At 48.3% G+C, this 5,990-nt stretch overlaps 1 pseudogene; it reads left to right on the forward strand.

Annotated features, from left to right (window-relative positions):
• Positions 1-3,128: 3,128 nt before the first annotated feature.
• LOC104002294 (pyruvate kinase PKM-like) lies at positions 3,129-5,021 on the forward strand (annotated as a pseudogene).
• The last annotated feature ends 969 nt before the right edge of the window (positions 5,022-5,990 follow it).

Here is a 5,990-nt window from a genome sequence, read left to right on the forward strand (position 1 = left end):
TGTAACCCCTGCTACTCGGGAGGCTGAGGCATGAAAATTGCTTGAACCCTGGAAGACAGAGGTTGCATTGAGCCAAGATCACGCCACTGCACTCCAGCCTGGGCAACAGAGCAAGACTCTGTCTCAAAAAACAAAAAAACAAACTGGTGATGATTGTTCCAAAGCCAGGGAGCTGCACAGGTGAGAGGAAAGAAAGCTTTTTGTCCAAGTTGCCCTCTCATAGCCTAGACAATGCTCTCTGTCCTAGGATGCAACCACTACACCTCAATTTCCCCAATATGCACGTACACACTAGTTCAAAACAATCCTTTATCTATCCAGGAGCTTCTTACAGTTTGCTTGTTATTTCCTGGATTCCTGTAGTTTCTTTAAGTTTGATCTTAGGGGAAGGAGTCAGCAGTCAATCTCTTTCACCATATTCATCAAAAAATGCCGTTAAGACTGGGCTTAGTGGCTCAGGCTTGTAATCCCAACACAATTTGGGAGGCGGAGACAGGAGAATTGCGTGAGGCCAGGAGTTCAAAACTAGCCTGAGCAATATAGCAAGATCTGGTCTCTACAAAAAATTAAAAAAAAATTTTTTTTTAAATACCGTTAAACACATTACAACAGTGCTATAACAAAGGACTGGGGCATGGGTTAAAAGAGAATAAATGAATAAATGAATTAAACAGGAGTGCCCTTGCACAGGGCAAAAAGTCAAATAGTGTTCAGGGCTTATTATAACAAAGAGCAATTCTGGCCAGATGCAGTGGCTCACGCCTGTAACCCCAGCACTTTGGGAGGCCGAGGTGGGCGGATCACGAGGTCAGGAGATCAAGACCATCCTGGCTAACACAGTGAAATCCCGTCTCTATTAAAAATACAAAAAATTATCTGGGTGTGGTGGCGGGTGCCTGTAGTCCCAGCTACTTGGGAGGCTGAGGTAGGAGAATGGCATGAACCTGGGAGGCAGAGCTTGCAGTGAGCCGAGATTGCACCACTGCACTCCAGCCTGGGCAACAGAGCAAGACTCCATCTCAAATTAAAAAAAAAAAAAAAAAGAAAAAGAAAGAGCAATTCTTTGGCCTATCACATTCTACCACAATTCCCAGAACCCCTAACATTCAACTCATTCAGATTTTTCTTTTGGAACTTGCTTTGTATTTCTAAACAAAGTTTTGAAACTCTTATTTCCTGATTTTTCAATTTTAGATGTTTTCTGTTGGCTAGAGAGGGAGATTTATTGTGAAGCTAATAAAGGTTAAGTTTCAGAGTCCCTCATTTTCATGGGCCCTCTCCAAGGCCCTATTCTTAGCCATTGAATTTGGAATTTTATTTTCTTACAGAGCATTCAGCTGGGTGCTGTGGCTCATGCCTGCAATCCCAGCACTTTGAGAGGCCAAGGCAGGAGGATCCCTTTAGCCCAGGAATTCAAGACCAGCTTGGGGAATATATTGAGAGCCCTGTCTCTACTAAAAATAAAAAAAAAAAAAATATTAGCCAGGCATGGTGGTGTGTGTCTGTGGTCCCAGCTCAGGAGGCTGAGGCAGGAGAATTATGCCATTGCACTCCAACCTGGGTGACAGAGTGAGACTCTGTCTTAAAAAATAATTTTTTTTAAAAATTTGGCCGGGCACAGTGGCTCACACCTGTAATCCCAACACTCTGGGAGGCTGAGGCAGGTGGATCATGAGATCAGGAGATCAAGACCATCCTGGCTAACATGGTAAAACCCAGTCTCTACTAAAAATACAAAAAATTAGCCAAGCATGGTGGCACGCGCTTGTAGTCCCAGCTACTCAGGAAGCTGAGGCAGGAGAATCGCTTGAACCCAGGAGGCAGAGGTTGCAGTGAGCCAAGATCAGGCCACTGCACTCCAGCTTGGGAGACAGAGCGAGACTCCGTCTCAAAAAAAAAAAAAATTATCTTAAAAGCATCCTCCAAATCATGTATGCCCCCGGCCCCATAAGCCCTGAATCCACCCTTGATTTACTAACTACTTTGGATGATGAGGGTTTAGCTAACTTAGATCGTAGCCCTTGCAACACACATCAATACACAAACATTTCCCCTTCCCGGTTTCCCAAAATGTAGTCAAGCTATTAATTTTTAGTTCATTTATCATGTTTTAGCCTCTAAGGGCCCTTTCTTGTTATCTTTTCTACATTAGCCTGTTCTTTGTCTTATGGATCCAATATTCGATCTCTCCAGCAATATTGTAGGGGTTGTCTTATTTTGTTTGTTGGTTGGTTAGTTTTTTAGTTTAGTTTTATTTTCTCAATTGTCTGTTTCCTTTTAAGTTCCTTTTCCCTCATGGTTTGTTTTGGCCTCTCTCTTATATTGGAGACTTTCCTAAAATGGGTGGTCATCCAACCATATTTAAGAATGAGGCACCAAAGCTGGACATAGTGGTGCATGCCTGTAGTTCTAGCTACTTGAGAGACTGAGGTGGGAGGATCGCTTGAGCTCAGGAGTTGGAGGCTGCAGCAAGCTATGATTACACCACTGCATTCCAGCGACAGAGCGAGATCCTGTCTCTAAAAAAAAAGTAATAAAATAAAATAATTTAAAAATAAGAATGAGGCACTTAAAAGCTAATCAGAAGCTCAGGTTGGGGAGTTTTCTAAATGGTGAGTGTGGTAGGAAACCTGAAAGGTGGCACCCAGTGATCCTCACCTCCTGGTATTCATGCCTGTGCAACAAAAGGATTAACCTTGCCCCAAGAAGTATCTGGCCTTTACTCTCACTTTCTGGGAGGTAATCTCTAAACTCTTGGAATGTTCTTTGTTTACCTGGGGGCCTTGGGCCATGCCAGATGGTCTATGCTAACAATGTGATATATGGTAGGGGCTCTGAACCATGCATTGTCAGCTCAACCTCAGGAGGGGGTTGGACATGAAGGTCAGCCACACAAGCAGTCAGCCACGTCTACATGACCAATAAAAATTCTGGACACCAAGGCTTGGAGGTGCTTCCCTGGCTGGGAATATTGCATGTGTATTATCACACATTGTTACTGTGAGAAGAATAGCTCCACTGGGAGAGGACAACTAGATGCTCTGCATTTAAAACTCTCCTGGGGCACAGCAGCTGCACGTCCCGGGGCTCCTGACCTCTTTGCGTTTGCATTGTAGCCCAAATCGGTCAGCACTGGAGGACCTCAGCAGCCATGTTGAAGCCCCATAGTGAAGCCGGGACTGCCTTCATTCAGACCCAGCAGCTACATGCAGCCATGGCTGACACATTCCTGGAGCACATGTGCCACCTGGACATTCACACACCACCCATCTCAGCCTGGAACACTGGCATCATCTGTACCATTAGCCCAGCTTCCCAATCGGTGGAGATGTTGAAGGAGATGATTAAGTCTGGAACGAATGTGGCTTGTCTGAACTTCTCTCATGGAACTCATGAGTACCACGTGGAGACCATCAAGAACATGTGCACAGCCACGGAAAGCTTTGCTGCTGACCCCATCCTCTACCGGCCTGTTGCTTTGGCTCTGGATACTAAAGGACCTGAGATCCGAACTGGGCTCATCAAGGGCAGCAGCACCATGGAGGTGGGGCTGAAGATGGGAGCCACTCTCAAAATCATGCTGGATAACACCTACATGAAAAAGTGTGACGAGAACATCCTGTGGCTGGACTACAAGAACATCTGCAAGGTGATGGAAGTGGGCAGCAAGATCTATGTGGATGATGGGCTTATTTCTCTCCAGGTAAAGCAGAAAGGTGCTGACTTCCTGGTGACGGAGGTGGAAACTGGTGGTTCCTCGGGCAGCAAGAAGGGTGTGAACCTTCCTGGGGCTGCTGTGGACTTGCCTGCTGTGTCAGAGGACATCCAGGACCTGAATTTTGGGGTCGAGCAGGATGTCGATATGGTGTTTGCGTCGTTCATCCGCAAGGCATCTGACGTCCATGAAGTTAGGGAGGCCCTGGGAGAGAAGCGAAAGAACATCAAGATAATCAACACAATCGAGAATCATGTGGGGGTTCGGAGGTTTGATGAAATCCTAGAGGCCAGTGATGGGATCATGGTGGCTCGTGGTAATCCAGGCATTGAGATTCCTGCAGAGAAGGTCTTCCTTGCTCAGAGGATGATGATTGGGCGTTGCAGCTGAGCTGGGAAGCCTATCTGTGACAGTGATGTGGCCAGTGCAGTACTGAATGGAGCCGACTGCATCATGCTGTCTGGAGAAACAGCCAAAGCGGACTATCTGGAGGCTGGGCGCATGCAGCACCTGATTGCCCATGAGGCAGAGGCCACCATCTATCACTTGCAATTATTTGAGGAACTCCCGCCCCCTGGAGCCCATTACTAGCGACCCCACGAAAGCCACCGCCGTGGGTGCCAACGAGGCCTCCTTCAAGTGCTGCAGTGGCGCCATAATCGTCCTCACCAAGTCTGGCAGGTCTGCTCACCAGGTGGCTAGATACCGCCCACGTGCCCCCATCATTGCTGTGACACGGAATCCCCAGACAGCTAGTCAGGCCCACCTGTACTGTGGCATCTTCCCTGTGCTGTGCAAGGACCCAGTCCAGGAGGCCAGGGCTGAGGATGTGGACCGCTGGGTGAACTTGGCCCTGAATGTTGGCAAGGCCCGAGGCTTCTTTAAGAAGGGAGACGTGGGCCGAGCTCGGTGGCTCACGCCTGTAATCCCAGCACTTTGGGAGGCCTAGGCGTGCAGATCACGAGGTCAGGAGATCGAGACCATCCTGGCTAACACGGTGAAATCCTGTCTCTACTAAAAATACAAAAAAATTAGCCGGGCGTGGCAGCGCGTGCCTGTAGTCCCAGCTACTCGGGAGGCTGAGGCAGGAGAATGGTGTGAACCCAGGAGGCGGAGCTTGCAGTGAGCTGAGATCGCACCGCTGCACTCCAGTCTGGGCGACAGAGCGAGTCTCTGTCTCAAAAAAATAAAAATAAAAATAAAAATAAAAAGAAGGGAGATGTGGTCATTGTGCTGACCGGGTGGCGCCCTGGCTCTGGCTTCACCAACACCATGCGTGTTGTTCCTGTGCGGTGATGGACCCCAAAGCCCCTGCTCCAGCGCCTGTCCCACCTCCTTTCCCCAAACCATCCATTAGGCCAACAACGCTTGTAGAGCTCAGTCTGGGCTGTAATGTGGCACTGGTGGGCTGGGACACCAGGGAATAAGATAAATGCCTTGCTGAAACATGGCTGTGTTTATAGCCTGCTCTGGTGGGACAGCCCAGAGCCTGGCTGCCCATCATGTGGCCCCACCCAATCAAGGGAAGAAGGAGGAATGCTGGACTGGAGGCCCCAAAAGCCAGATGGCAAGAGGGTGACAGCTTCTTTTCCTGTGTGTACTCTGTTCAGTTCCTTTAGAAAACAGATGCCCAGAGGACTCCCAACCCTGGTCTGGGGTCAGGAAACAGCCAGCGAGAGTTAGGGGCCTTAGGGCACAGGGCAGTTCTTCCATTTAAGTACTCTGGCCCTGGCCCTTACTTGCTTCCCCAAACCCCTGGGCCTCCCCAATTTGCGCCTGTCCCCACCCTCCACTCAGCTGTCCTGTGGCAAACACTCCACCCTCCACCTTCCATTTTCCCCCACTACTGCAGCACCTCCGGGCCTGTTGCTATAGAGCCTACCTATATATCAATAAACAACAGCTGAAGTTAAAAAAAAACAAAACCAAAAACTCTCCTGGACACTGTCCTATGTGCCTCTTCAGTGAGTCCTGTGAGTCCTTCTAACAAATTGTCAAACATGACAGTGTCTCAGGGACCCCAAGCTTGCAGTTGGGGTTGGAAATCATGGTGCTCTTGGGGATTCCCTACATTTGTAATATCTTTATGTAGTCATGTCTCCTTTAGTATGGGCTGGACTTAGGGACTTGCTTCTATCAAATAAAATATGACAGAAGTGACAGGATGTCCATTTTAAGATTAGTTTATAAATAAGATTAGTCTTCCATTGTGGGTGCTCTCTTTTGTGTTGCTTGCCCTGGGAGATGACAGCATTCATGTCCTGAGGTGGCCCTG

This window comes from Pan troglodytes, chromosome 1 (genome assembly GCF_028858775.2).
Source record: "Pan troglodytes isolate AG18354 chromosome 1, NHGRI_mPanTro3-v2.0_pri, whole genome shotgun sequence".
Classification (NCBI taxonomy): Eukaryota; Metazoa; Chordata; class Mammalia; order Primates; family Hominidae; genus Pan; species Pan troglodytes.